The sequence below is a fragment of the Pleurodeles waltl genome, chromosome 11 (assembly GCF_031143425.1).
Source record: "Pleurodeles waltl isolate 20211129_DDA chromosome 11, aPleWal1.hap1.20221129, whole genome shotgun sequence".
NCBI lineage: Eukaryota > Metazoa > Chordata > Amphibia > Caudata > Salamandridae > Pleurodeles > Pleurodeles waltl.
The window spans coordinates 378,550,271-378,565,535 of NC_090450.1; positions in this window are offsets into that span (position 1 = coordinate 378,550,271).

Consider the following 15,265-nt stretch of genomic DNA (forward strand, 5'->3'; position numbering starts at 1 on the left):
GGCGGGCTGTGTTGGCGGTTCCCGCCAGGGTCAGAATTCCATTTTTTGGACCGCCGGCCTGTTGGCGGGTTGGCCGCCGCTTTATCACCGACCGCCAGGGTTAGAATAACCCCCTTAGTTGTAAACCCCAACGCCCAAACCCCAGGGCACCTCTAAAACTGTAGGTTGCCCAGCAAACATTGCAACAGTGCAGTAATAACAACAAGTCAATTAGAGTTCTCGCCATTCTGAATTGAATGGTCGAGAAACCAGTAGAGGGGGTGGCTGCGAGGTCGTCGAGGCATCTTCAGCAATGTTCCTAGCTCCCCTGGGGCCAGTTGGGGAGATATTTAGGCCAGGTAGTCAGCCGTTTGGGGAGTCACTCTAGGAGCATCTCCGGTGTAGCTGGAGCCCCCCTCCGAGGAGACAGATGCTCTATCCGAGTCCTTTGCTCTATTGTCCGGCGAGGGCACGCTCCCGCACACGGAGGCCGCCGCGTCCAGAGCCTCCTTTTTTGCTAACTCTTTTTGGGCCATGGTTGGCCCCGCTGGCGGCCGGTCTCTGTTGCGCTGCCTTTTCCTTCCTCTGTGGTCCGTGCCAGCAGCCTGTCCACCCCGGCCGCGGCGGCCCTCCGCTAGGCCCCTCGACTCCAACCATTCCCATGCTTCCTCTGGAGACTGTAGGAAGCGGTTTTGCCATCCAGGATCACTCTTAATTTAGCTGGGAAGAGGAGTGAATACTGGATTCCCGCCTCATGGAGGGTCTTCTTCACAGTCAAGAATGAGGCACGTTTCACCTGGACCTCCAAAGTGAAGTCGGGGAACAGCGTCACCGCTCCATTTTCCACCTCAAAGGGCCCAGTTTCTCTGCCTCTCCGGAGCAGGTAGTCTCTGTCCCTATATTGCATTAACTATTTGTTTGTCTATACTGCTGCCACGGGTCCGTTTTCAGTTGGGACTGGATGAGTTATTTGGCAGGGGGAGGGATCCAGGAAGGTACATGGATCCAAAGAAGAAGACAGCTTTGTGTTGGGTTGTGCAAGATTAGGTTCCAGTTAGAGCACTCAATCAGTAGAACCCATACAGGGTTTTGGATTACAGGTAGTCCCTGCGTCAAGCACTGGTGACAGGACTCACTACAGTTCCCCTCCGGCTCCGGCCTCTTCCAACGCCCGTAGGCCCGCAGTGTTTAATTCCCACGAGGGTATCCTCCTTAGTGCTGTATCTTTCCCGGGCACCGCATCCAGGCCCAGCACTGGAGGTAAGCAGCCATCGCCTCGGCTCTGAGCACCGATACCACCGAAAGCATCCGTGCCCCCATGCCGGTCAAAAAGCACCCAGCGACCACCACTGAGCAACAGGCCGCAGATCCCAGCAGGATCCCGTTAGTTGGTCCTCCCCGGGTCACTTGTACATCAGGGCGCCCAGTCCCAGCGCATCCGTCTTGTAACCTCCGATTCCGGAGTACCTAAAATCTGGAGCGATCCCTTGATCCTTGTGCTGGGCTGGTGAGTACCCTCTTCCAGGCTGCTGTTTCCCTCTTCAGGTAGGTCCCAGCTCGATCTGTGCTCTCCTGGAAGGCAGGGAGGCAGCCCCGCAGCCTTCACCGGGCTGTGCGCCACTGGTCGCCCACCGAGTTCGGCCCCACAGCCCCGGGCCCTTGCCCAGGCCCCGGGCAGAGCCACAGCCGGCCGGCCTCAAACCCAGCAGGGCGAGCCCTTTCAGTCAGGTGGCCCCCCATGGCCGGTCCACGGAGCCCTCAGCGTCAGGCACTCGTGTCAGGGCCGCATCGCAGGCCGGTTGCGGCACTCTCCCGTGCGCCTCTGTCTCATACGGCCCCTGGCTTAGTCCGTGGCAGGGCCGCTCCGTTAGGACTCCTCCCGGAGGCACTCGTAGTTGGGCCGCCGCCCCCAGGAAGAAGTCGGGGGAGTGCCTCTCCGGCAGCCCGCAGCCCCGGTGGCGCCCGAGGCCGGAGTCACTCCCCGCCACCAGGCTCTCCTCATATCGGCATGACGCTACTTGCGTAGCGTAACTCGGATCCGGTCTGGTCCAGGTCCCCGCTCGCGCCGGATCTCAGGTGCCTGGTTTCTTCCTTGCTTCTCCCAAACCCGGTCGGGCGATCCCCGCCGGGAAGCCCAGATCCTCCGCCCCAGGATCGCTGTCCTGGCTCCCGGAAGGTAGCCGATTACAGCAAGATTAATTAAGGCCTCGACGGAGCTCTCGAACTAAGCGTCCGCCATGTTGGCCCGATTAGCCATGCCCTTCTAGCTAAAGCACTCATAGTTATTTTTACCAGAGATGAATTTCCTAAGGAGGTGGTTTCTGACAGAGGTACCAACTTCATGTCAGCTTACCTAAAGCATATGTGGAATGAGTGTGGGGTGACTTATAAGTTCACCACGCCATACCATCCACAAACCAATGGTCTTGTAGAAAGGTTTAACAAGACATTGAAGGGCATGATCATGGGGCTCCCTGAAAAACTCAAATGGAGATGGGATGTCCTCTTGCCATTCCTGCTCTTCGCCTACAGAGAGGTGCCACAGAAGGGAGTAGGATTTTCCCCCTTTGAGCTTCTGTTTGGCCATCCTGTAAGGGGACCACTGGCATTTGTGAAAGAAGGTTGGGAGAGACCTCTCCATGACCCTAAGCAAGATGTAGTGGACTGTGTACTAGGCCCCCGCTCAAGGATGGCAGAGTAAATGGAAAAGGCAAGCAAAAACCTTGAGGCCAGCCAACAGCTCCAGAAGATGTGGTATGACCAAAAGGCTGCTATGGTTGAGTTTCAGCCAGGGCAGAAAGTCTGGGTTCTGGAGCCTGTGGCTCCCAGGGCACTTCAGGACAGATGAAGTGGCCCTTGCCCAGGGATAGAGAAAAAGAGCCAGGTCACTTACTTAGTGGACCTGGGCACTAGCAGGACACCCAAGAGGGTGATCCAAGTTAACCGTCTTAAGCTCTATAATGATAGGGCAGATGTAACCATGCTGATGGTTACTGATGAAGATCAGGAAGCAGAGAGTGAACCTCTCCCTGACCTCCTCTCAACTGACCCTGAAGATGGCTCAGTAGATGGAGTTGTCTACTCAGGCACCCTCTCTAGCCAACAGCAAGCTGACTGCAGGCACGTCCTTCAGCAGTTTGCTGAGCTCTTTTCCTTGACCGCTGGTCAGACACACCTGTGTACCCATGATGTGGACACAGGAGACAGTTTACCTCTCAAGAATAAAATATTCAGACAGTCTGACCAAGTCAAAGAAATCATCATAGTGGAAGTATACAAGATACTGGGGAGTTTGGAGTGATAGAGCACTCTAACAGTCCCTGGGCTAGCCCAGTGGTTTTGGTCCCCAAACCTCACACCAAGGATGGAAAGAGAGGGATGAGGTTTTGTGTGGACTACAGAGGGCTCAATTCGGTCACCAGTACAGATGCTCACCCAATACCAAGGGCAGATGAATTAGTTGACAAATTAGGTGCAGCCACATTTTTAAGTACCTTTGACTTGCTTTCTGGCTCCACGTTCAACTTTCCCAATTGTCTGCTGTCTCGTCATCATCCATGACGGGAAACTTTCTATATTTTAAATGCCATTATGAATTTGCACAATATATGGATATAGTATCTTCTCCGTTTGCTCGTTCATTATACATCAGATTCAGGGTGGGCTCTCTTCCTTTGCGTTCCCTCACTTATAAATGGTCTAATTTTAGTTGTTCTTCTAAGATGTGTCCGATGGGCTGTGCCAGAGAAGAATCAGTAACTCATATTCTCTTTCAATGCCCCGCATACTCCAAACAAAGAGCCCGTTGGATTATTCCTCTGTGCAGAAGTAAGGGTTTTAAAAACTGCTTGCTAGCTTTGAGAATTTTTAAATCTGATTCATCGGTTTTAGTGGTTTGTTGTTTGTCAAAATATTTAGATTCAATCTGGCGTATCAGACTGAACACGCTTAAAAAAGCAGAGGGAAATTTAACAATGAATGTGGTAAACAACAATTGATGGATTTATCATTGTATGCACATATCACTTTTATTGGTTCAGACGCATTCCCTACCTGTTGTTTTTATTTTGTTTTGTTCTTAGATATCTTTTAAATAGAAACGTCCTTTTTATCTGATATGGTTTGCCAGGCTTGTATTTTATTCCTTTACCCATAATGTGTTTTTACATAACTATAAGGTGCGATTTTCCAGTAGGGAACTGCTTATGTGTAAATATTTCTCTTCTTTTTTCTCTCCTTTTTAATCTTTTATGACTTAAATTGTTTATCATGTAGCTTGCCGTTCCTTTTTTGTGTGATGTGCTTTTATGGTATTTATATTTACCGAAATAAAGCTAATGAATGAATGAAGTACCTTTGACTTGACAGCAGGGTACCGGCAAATCAAAATGGCACCTGGAGCAAAAGAAAAGGCAGCATTCTCTACAGCTGATGGGCATTATCAGTTCACTGTTATTCCTTTTGGCTTAAAGAATGCCCCTGCCACCTTCCAATGGTTGGTGAATCAAGGCCTTGCTGGCTTGGAGTCCTTTAGTACAGCATATCTAGATGATATTGCTGTCCTCAGCTCCAACGGGCAGGATCACCTGGTCCACCTGAAGTAGGTTTTGCAGGCCCTGAAAGCAGCAGGCCTCTCTATCAAGGCATCCAAATGTCAGATAGGGCAGGGTACTGTGGTTTACTTGGGACACCTTGTAGGTGGAGGCCAAGTTCAGCCACTCCAACCCAAGATCCAGACTATTCTGGACTGGGAAGCTCCAAAAACCCAGGCTCAAGTCAGGGCATTCCTTGGCGTGACTGGATACTATACGAGGTCTGTGAAGGGATATGGATCCATAGTGACATCCCTCACAGAACATACCTCCAAGAAAATGCCCAGAAAAGTTAACTGGACCTTGGACTGTCAAAAGGCCCTTGACACCCTGAAAGAAGCTATGTGCTCAGCACCAGTTTTGAAAACTCCAGATTATTCAAAGGAGTTCATTGTGCAGACTCATGCCTCTGAGCATGGGATAGGAGCAGTTCTATCCCAAACAAATGATGATGGCCTTGACCAGCCTGTTGCTTTTATTAGCAGGAGGTTACTCCCCGGGGAGCAGCATTGGAGTGCCATTGAGAGGGAGGCCTTTGCTGAGGTTTGGTCCCTGAAGAAGTTGAGACCATACCTGTTTGGTACTCACTTCAGAGTTCAAACTCACCACAGACCTTTCAGGTGGCGTATGCAAATGAAAGGAGAGAACCCTAAACTGCTGAGGTGGTCCATATTCCTACGGGGAATGGACTTTTTAGTAGAACACAGACCTGGGACTGCCCATGCTAATGCAGATGGCCTTTCTAGGTTCTTCCACTTAGAAAATGAAGACTCTCTTGGGAAAGGTTAGTCTCATCCTCTTTCGTTTGGCGGGGTTTATGTAGGAAAATGCCTCTGATGGCATGGTTACCCCCAACTGTTTGCCTTTTTTTGATGCTAGTTATGATTGAAAGTGTGCTGAGATTCTGCTAAACAGGCCCCAGCACCAGTGTTCTTTCCCTAAACTGTACCTTTGTCTCCACAATTGGCACAGCCCTGACACACGGGTAAGTCCCTTGTAAATGGTACAGCTGGTACCAAGGGACCTGTGGCCAGGAAAGGTCTCTAAGGGCTGCAGCATATGCTATGCCATCCTGGGGACCCCTCACTCAGCACATGCACACTGCCTTGCAGTTTGTGTGTGCTGGTGGGAAGAAAAAGGCTAAGTCGACATGGCACTCCTCTCAGGGTGCCATGCCCACCAACCACTACCTGTGGCATAGGAAAGTCACCCCTCTAGCAGGCCTTACAGCCCTAAGGCAAGTTACAATACACCACAGGTGAGCGCATAGCTGCATGAGCAATATGCCCCTACAGTGTCTAAGTCCATTCTTAGAAATAAATTGTAAGTGCAGTGTAGCCATATTAAGTATATGGTCTGGGAGTTTGTCATTACAAACTCCACAGCACCATAATGGCTTCACTGAATACTGGGAAGTTTGGTAACAAACTTCACAGCACAATAAACCCACACTGATGCCAGGGTGGGATTTATTGAAAAATGCACACAGAGGTCATCTTAGAGATTCCCCCTGTATGTTAGCTCCACTGCTAGTGTAAGACTGACCGGCATGTGCCAGCCTGCCACTTTCAGACGAGTTTCTGACCACATGGGGTGAGTTCCTTCGTGCACTCTGTGGTCAGAAACAAAGCCTGTAATGGGTGGAGGTGCTTCACACCTCCCCCTGCAGGAACTGTAACACCTGGCGGTGAGCCTCAAAGGCTCAGGCCTCGTGTTACTTTGCCCCAGGGCACTCCAGCTAGTGGAGATGGCTGCCCTCCGGACAAGCCCCCACTTTTGGTGGCAAGTCCAGAGGGATAAATAGGAAAAACAAGGAGGAGTCACCCCCTCAGCCAGGACCACCCCTAAGATGTCCAGAGCTGAAGTGACCCCCTCCTTGAGAAATCCTCCATCTTGCTCTGGAGGATTAGGACCAATAGGGAAAAGAATGTGCCCCCCTCCCCAAAGGGAGTGGGCACCAGGAGGATGTAGCCACCCTCAGGGACAGTAGCCATTGGCTGCTGCCCCCTGACCTTAACACGCCCCTAAATTTAGGATTTAAGGGCTCCCTGAACCAAGCTACTTGGATATCCTGATGATCTCAAGAAAAGAAGCAGGAGTTCTGAGCTGAAAACCCAGCAGAAAAGAAAAGGAGACAACAACTGACTCGGCCCCAGTCCTACCGGCCCATCTACTGCATCAAAGTCCCTCCAAAAGAAAAGGGACGCGTTCTACAGGACCAGCGACTCCTGAAAAGCCTCCAGAGGACTGCTCACATCACAGAGGACCAAGAAACTCCTGTGAACAGCAGACCTGTCCAACAAGAAGAAAAGGAAACTACTTCCAAGGGACTCCCACCTCACTCCAGAAGCGAGAGTCCAAAACCACTCTGCACTCGACACCCATGGCCCGTGTCCAGGTGGCCCAAGTATCCAGAGAGGACCCCCAGGCGATCCCAACCAAGTGTCTACCCTGGGTTGCCCTCTCCACCCCTCCACGACACCGCCTGCAGAGGAAATCCCGAGGACACCCCTGACTATGCTGCCCGGGACGAAGATTTCCGATGCCTGGAGAAGCACTGCACCCGCAGCCCCCAGACTCGAGAGAGACCGACCACCAGTCCAGCAGTGACCAGCAAGCGGCCCTCCTCCCTGTCCAGTCGGTGGCTTGTCCGAGAAGCCCCCCTATGCCTTACCTGCAGCGCCTAAGTGACCCCCAGGGTCCACCCATTGAGTTCTATTGGCAACCCGATACACTGTTTGTACCCTGCACCCGGCCGCCCCTGTGCCGCTGAGGGTGCGTGTTTGGTGCCTACTTTGGCCCCCCCCAGTGCTCCTCTAAACACCCCTGGTCTGCCCTCTGACAATGCGGGTCCTTACCTGCAAGAAGACCGGTACTGGAGTACCCCCTGTCTTCACAGGGACCCACATTATTTTGGCTCATGTTTGACCTCTGCACCTAACCGGCCCTGTGTTGCTGGTGTTGGGTGTTTGGGGTTATCTTGAACCAATAACGGTGGGTTACCTATGCCCCGGAGACTGAACCTGTAAGTCGATTACTTACCTCCAAACTGTACTGTACTTTCTTCCCCCAGGAACTGTTGAAAATTGCAGTGTCCACTTTTAAAATAGCTTTTTGCCATTTTAAGAAAAACTGTGTACATTCTTGATTCCATTCAAAGTCCTGATTATAACTATGCAAAGTACCTTTCATTTGATGTACTTAACTTCTAATTTAAGCTTGTGGTTTTAGAAATAAATTAAGAAATAATATTTTTCTATATAAAAATCCTATTGGTCTGGAGTTAAGTCATTGATTGTGTGTTTCTCTTATTGTCTATGTGTGTACAACAAATGGTTAACACTACCCTATGATAAGCCTAACTGCTTGACCACACTACCACACATCGAGCATTAATATTATCTATTATTGCCTCTGTCAAGCCTCTTGGGGAACCCCTGGACTCTGTGCACATTATGGCCCTCATTATGTCATTGGCGATAAATCCCGCTTACTGCCGCGGTGAGGGCCGCCAACATACCGTCGCAGTGGCGAATATCCGTTCGCCATATTATGACATACACACAACAAACTGAGACAATATTGCCACATACACAAATCCGCCAGCCCAAAGGTCAGTGCTAAAGTGACGGTACCAACACTCATACCGTTATGCCAACAAAACAACACCCACTACATTATGACCCACGAATCACCACAGCGGACATTAAGTGGCGGTAAACAATTGGCAGTACACACCCACGCGCTCAGAATGGACACCCTAATACAAAGCAAAACAACATAGGCCAAAACTAAACACACAAACCTGACACTCATACACATACCACACCTACTCACCCATAGCAATATAAAACACACCCCCACATCACACACCACCCCTTACGAATACCAATAAGTACCACAAGACTAACACAGACTATTGAGACAACTACACACACATACCACAAACACCCATACATCCGTCATGCACCCCACATCCCACACCCCATCACATCACTCAATACCCTCTGCACAACACACACCACACAACACCCATGTCCCCACAAAGACAACCCATTTCACAGATGAGGAGTTGCGGGTCATGGTCGAGGAAATAGTCAGGTTAGAGCCACAGCTGTTTGGAGCACAAGTACAGCAAATATCCATTGCCAGGAAGATGGAGCTATGGCAGAGAATAAGGACAGGGTGAACGCCGTTGGACAGCATCCAAGAAAAAGGGACAACATCAGGAAGAGGTGGAAAGACCTACAGGGGAAGGTACGTTCCGTGGCAGCAAGGCACCAGCTTGCCATAGAGAGGACTGGCAGTGGACCCTCACCTCCTCCCCCACAGCTCACAGCATGGGAGGAGCAAGTCTTGGCAATACCGCATCCTGAGGGACTCACTGGAGGACTGGACACTGGTGAGTCAATATTTACTACTTATCACCCTCCATACCTGCATGCCATCTCACCCCCTCACCCTCACTCCCATCACTCCACTCCATCCCACATACTTCACCTACACATATGACTAACCCCAAAGCCAAGCCCTGCATGCCATACCAATGCATGGACAGCCATCCCAGCCTACATGGGCACCGATCGCCAAAGCATGCGCAGCATGGAGAACTAACAAGCATACAATCCATCACCATACACAAACAAAGGTGGCAGGACAACAACAACAGTAGAGGGGAAGCAAGGGTTGTAGAATATGTCACAGACATGAAGTATAATACATCACTTACATCCCCACAGGTGCCCCTGCCATTTTCAGTGGCAAGGAGGTGCCACGACTAACCAGTACCCCAACAGAAGACGCCCCCAGTGATGACAGTAACTCTGTTCTTCAGGATCTGGATGAACTACCTGGCCCATCAGGGACCACTGGTCAGTTGGCCACCCCAGCCCACTCACAGTCCACCACAGAACCTCCCCCATTAGTATCCAACACCACAAAATGCACCCAACGTCCCCACACCTGTCCCCAGGACATGTCAATCAGCAGTGTGCCCACCTGTGCAGGGACCCCAGTCTACACCTCACACCCAAGACAATCAGGGACCTGGGGTCAGTGGCAGGGACACTGGGAGGACCGCTGTGCGCCAGGGGGAGGACAGGCCAAGGGAACCGACTCTCCAGGAGGCACTCACCAATGTCCTGGGGGCTCACCAACAATCCCTGGACAAGATGGGCCAGATCCTAACCAACCCAACATGCAGGAGAACAAGCGGCCGCAGGAGGTACACCATCAGGAGATCAGGGAGGATTTGCAAGCCATCAAAACCACCATGGTCTCCATAGCAGGGGTGCTGGAAGATATGGCCAACATCATGAGGGAATGGACAGCACACCAACGGGCCCCTACCACTAGCCAGTCTATTCACAAGCCCACCACTTCTGCTGCAGCTAGTGGGCAGGAGGCTCTGCCACAGGACCCACAGGCCACCAGCTCCCCTCCTCCTGCAGAATGTGAACCACCACGGAAATGTTCCCTGCGACCCAGACAGAAGCCAGAGACACTTGCCAAGACCAACACCACCACCTGGAAGTGAGACCCTCCTGAATGTCCCCCACGTGTCACTCCTTGTCACCTTGTCCTCTTTGAACTGCCTTTGCTCCCCTTCCTAAGGCCCCTTGGACACTGGACCTATGCTACAAACAGACTAGAACAATACCCTGGACCTTCCTCAACCATCACCCCATTCCATTGCACTTTTCAATCAATTATTTGCACTACAATAAACACCCTTGAACACCACCTAAGTGAAAGTGTTTTATGTGATGAAAATGTGCATATATGGAAACAGTTACATCGTGTGCAAATGATCTGAACACTGTGATAGCATACATTTTAAGACCTGTATCTGTCTGTAGACATCACATACTGTTGTTATATCACCAACATCTGCAAAATGAGAAGCCATAGGTGACAGTAAGTAGAGATGCAATGGAAGTGAATACCATCCTGCTACAGCCACACAGAACACATCAATAATCAGAGGACTGGTCAGTTCCACTGTCTCACCTGTGTGTCATTGGAAGTATTGACGTATAACTGATGTTTTGTTGTCCACATCCTCATCCTCTGCCTCCTCATCCTCACTGTCCTCAGGGTCCACTAATGCCAGAGCGATTCTGATCCCTGTGTGTGACGGTAATGTGTATGCCATATGTGGTGTTGGTGCTGTAATTGCCCAATGCTCCCTTTTTCTCTACCCCCACTTTTTTCTTCTGTTATCCTGTCCATGTGTGCATTAGCATCATCTGGCGGAGGAGCAGGGACACCAGCGACAGAGGGAGCTGCATCCCACAGAACCCAGGGGGCAGAGTCCACCGACGCTGAAGGGACTAGTGGGACAGAGGGTGAGGGGAGCACCACGGCAGAGACAGGAAGTGACAACACTGACTCTGATACCTCCTCTGATTGAAGCTCCCTGGTGGTGACAGACACCTCAGGATCACCCCAGCTACAGGTACAGCTGCCACCCCGTACCAGCACCACCCTCCCAGTAGTTCCTCACCGAGTTGCCCAGGAGGGTGGGCATCTCCTTTGCCCCAGGCACCTCGGGCCCTGCCCTAGTGAGCCCTGCTGCTATGAGTGAGGAGGCTATTGACCTCCTGAGAACCATCTCTGTAGGGCAGTCAACCATTGTGAATGCCATCCAGTGGCTTGCATCCCAGATGCAGCAATGCATTGCATTCCTGGAGGGCATTCACAGTGTATTGGCGGCCCAACGGAGATCGTTCCAGGCTCTGGCCTCCTCTCTGATGGCAGCCATTGTCCCTGTTCCTACCGTCCCCTCTCCAACTACCACTTCCCAGTCTCAATCTCCTCAACCCCAACCCCAACCCATCCCATCCACACATACAGACAAGCATGCACACAAAACATCACACAAGATTGGCACAGATAAACACAGGCAGCACACTTCAGACCACAAGCACTCACCCAAACAACAGACAGTTGCAGACACAACAAGATCCACTGCCTTTATTATCTCCCCCTCCTCCTCCTTCTCCTCCTCCCTCACTGTGACATCCACACCCACACCTGCATGCACTGCATCAACAGCCACCACCACCACCATCACCACACTAAGCAGCACACACACCTCACTTGCAGACACCTCTACAACATCCATCCACACGTCCCTTGTCCTCTCCCACCCTGTCTGCCCCCCACCTCCTAAGAGACACAAACGCACGCATACAGACACCCAACAGCCATCCACCTCACATCTGCACACTACCCATGCACCTGCACCCAAGTCCAGCAGACATACACCTCCAACAACCACTCCCTTAACCTCCACTCCCATCCTTCCTCCCTCATCCCACCCCACCATCCCTAAGAAGCTTTTCCGTGCCCAACTTGACCTCTTCCCTCGTCCTCCACTCCCGTTCTACCTGTAAGAGCAAGGTCCCAACGACCCAGCCCAGCACCTCAGCCAAACAGTCCACGGGGCCATTGGAGGCACCTCCTAGTCATGGAGGCAAGAGAGGGAAGGATCCCACTTCACCACCCAAGAGAGGGAAGGATTCCACTCCACCACCCAGGAAACGGAAGGATCCCACTCCGCCAACTGAGAGGGGCAAGAGCCCCTCCCCCAACAACAGTGGTCAAGGTGCCCTCACCTCAGGCTGGGACACAGCAGCCGTCACCTCAAGCTGGAACACAGCAGCCCTCACCTCAGGCTGGGACACAGCAGTCCTCACCTCATGCTGGGACACAGCAGCCCTCACCTCCTGCAGAGGGCATGTAGGCCACCCCCAGGGACAGTTGTACAAGGAGCCTCCTCCAGAACCAGTGGGCAAGTCCCCCACCTCAGGGACTGTGACCTTGCACTCCCCAGCATAGGAAAATAAGCATGGTGCCCCCTCCAGAAACAGTGGGCAAGTCCCCGAACTCAGAGACTGTGATCTTGCACTCCCCAGCTAATTGTAATGGGCATTGAGCCCCCTCCAGAACCAGTAGGCAAGCCCCCACCTCAGCTGAGGTGCCCCCTACCCTCTTTACCCCTGAGGTGCCTGGCCATTCCCACCATGATGCCCTTGCAGAGTGTAGTGCAGATTACGCCACGGAAAGAGTTTGGGCTTGGACTATGCCCTGTGGCCATGTGAGCCTTTTGTACTTTGGACTGGCCATTGGCTCTTTCTGCACAGTGACTCATGTGTATCTTGTCACATGGGCAATATGGTAGCTGTTACACTTTCTGTTCTGGAATGCTGTAGTCCTTGCATTATTATGATGTGGGTCTGTGACATTGTTTTTTGTCTGCAGCTGGTTGTTTGTATGGTGTGTGTGTGTAAATGGTGTGTGTTGGGCGTGTGTGTGTCACTCTCCTTTTCCTCCCTCCCTCCTTGTGTGCTAGGCGGCTGTACTCACCGTCTTTATCATTGTCGGCGTTGGTGTTCCAGCTGGAGCATGGCGTAGAAGAGCATCAGGAAGACTTGAAGTTCCATGGCGGCCCTGTTCTTCTCTGTGTCTCCGAGGGTGAGTCTTTCGTCTTCTGTGTTCTATTTCCGCCAGGCTTTTGATGGCATTGGTACTGCCCCGGAAACCTTGGCGGTGTGCTATGTCATAATATGGTGGGCGGTACCTTGTCTACTACCTGGCTGTTAATGGCTACCACCATCAGTGGTTTTTGCACCATGGTGGTTGCTGTAGTACATTGGCTGTCTATGGGAGTTATCAGAGTCATGGTCATAATTTGGTGATAGTTACCGCCAGCCTGTTGGCAGTATTATCGCCCCTTTATCACTCAGCGCCAATGTCATAATGACCACCTGTATCTAATTTTGATATAGTATATACAGTGCCAGCTTCCTGCACTGGCATTTACTGTTACTTGATGAGACACTACATCAATTTGTTAACGGCAGACGTCAGATCACATATAGCCATGGAACTACACTAACAAATAGACTTTGTCCTAGTTATATTGGGTCAAACACACAAGAACAGTCTACTAACTGGTTAACCCCTCAACCCTGTGGTTTCTTCAAATGCACATGCTGCAGTTTGCCAATTTGCTATGAACAAGCTGGTTGACCTTTCATATAATTCTGTACATGTACACAGTAAACAGCAGTTCATCAACTGTAATAGCATATTAATAGTGTATTATATTGTTTGTCAATGACATAATTTAATTTATGTGGGCAGCACTATCCACCCTCTGAAAGAACTTATCCAGGAACATATTAGAGCTATTAGAAATAACCACCCTAACTACCCCCTGGCAGCCCACTATAACTTTGTACATGCGGGATCATAGGTTATGGGCATCAGATTCCATGGTATTACACGTATTACTAATGATGTAAGAGATGGTGACATGGTTATGAAACCTAGAAAGTGTGAAGCCAAATTGATCATTAAACTACATGCGGTGGACATGGGTCTTAACTTGGACAGAGAATTGCATGTGTTTTTGTGAATACATCACACAGCTAGTTTTTTTATGTAATATATGAGTTAAAAATCCCGATTTGATTGTCGTTGTAAAGCATTCAGTGAAATGTCACGCTCTGTTCATCATCAATTATTGATGACTTATTATACTGTGTTGAATTGTGAACAGCCTTGCACGTTTTGGGAGTAGGGATATTCATTAGGACCTTGTATGCAAACATTGTTACTAATATGGTTCTTACACCCCTCTTGGGTCCCCTTACTATGTGTGCTTCCTGCTCATATCACTGCACATTGTGCACTCACTAACTCTTTGCCCAGACCACCTTACAGTCCAATGTATTCTCTTCTAGCTATTTCATCCTCCATCATATCACTTGTTACATGTTTCTTTGGCCATAATAGTTGTTTCTACTCAAGACTATTCTCTTTGTTGTTTTATGTTACTGCTCTCTGAACGCGTTAAGATGGCCGCCACATCACCCGACCCTTACTTTGACTATCAAACGAATGCAGCTGTCACCCCTTTTCAATTCGTTTTTTTCTGATATTGATACTTATTCGATGGCCGTCACTTCGCTAATGTTTTCCTCTGGCCCATTGTCTCCGTTGGTGTCCGCTTACTTTTTGGACAACGTTCTCTGACTATGCTGCTGCTGGTTACTACAAGTAAACATACTTGTTTTTTTATCGCAACCTCTGACCCTGCATCCTTGCAGGCAGGTCGCTTCCTCCTCACCACTGCTCCGGTAAGTGCTGCCATTGTTTTGGGCTTGTTTGGGCTTGTCTGGGCTTGTTTGGGCTTGTTTGGGCTTCTTGGCTTCTCCTCTCCCGGAAGGCCGCCCCCTCCCTCCTCCTCTGAGCTCTTCCTGCTCCTGACTCCTGCTGCCCCCGCCCCGCACTCCCATTGGAGGTTTTCCTCCCTCCACCCAGCTGCCACTCCCTCCCACCTCCCCTCTTATGCCGGCCGCAGCATGGACACGCCGCTGGCGCACCGAAGGCGCGCCAAAGGCAAGCCCGTCTGCGCCCGTCCGCGCCAAGACCGTGCCAAGCGCCAGAGCCCCTGGCCAACACGCCTCCCGCGCCACCAAACACCTTTACACTGCCAACGAAATCCACGCCCTTAATCCAGGACGCTCCTCCATCTGCTTCCAGTCCACACCGACACGCACCAAATGACCCTTCCCCTGCAAAGCCTACAATTTCACCTGCAACCTAACCTCCAAACTCCAAATCAAAACAGACAACTGCCTAAGATGCATCCTACTTAACACCCGCTCCGTCCGCAAACATGC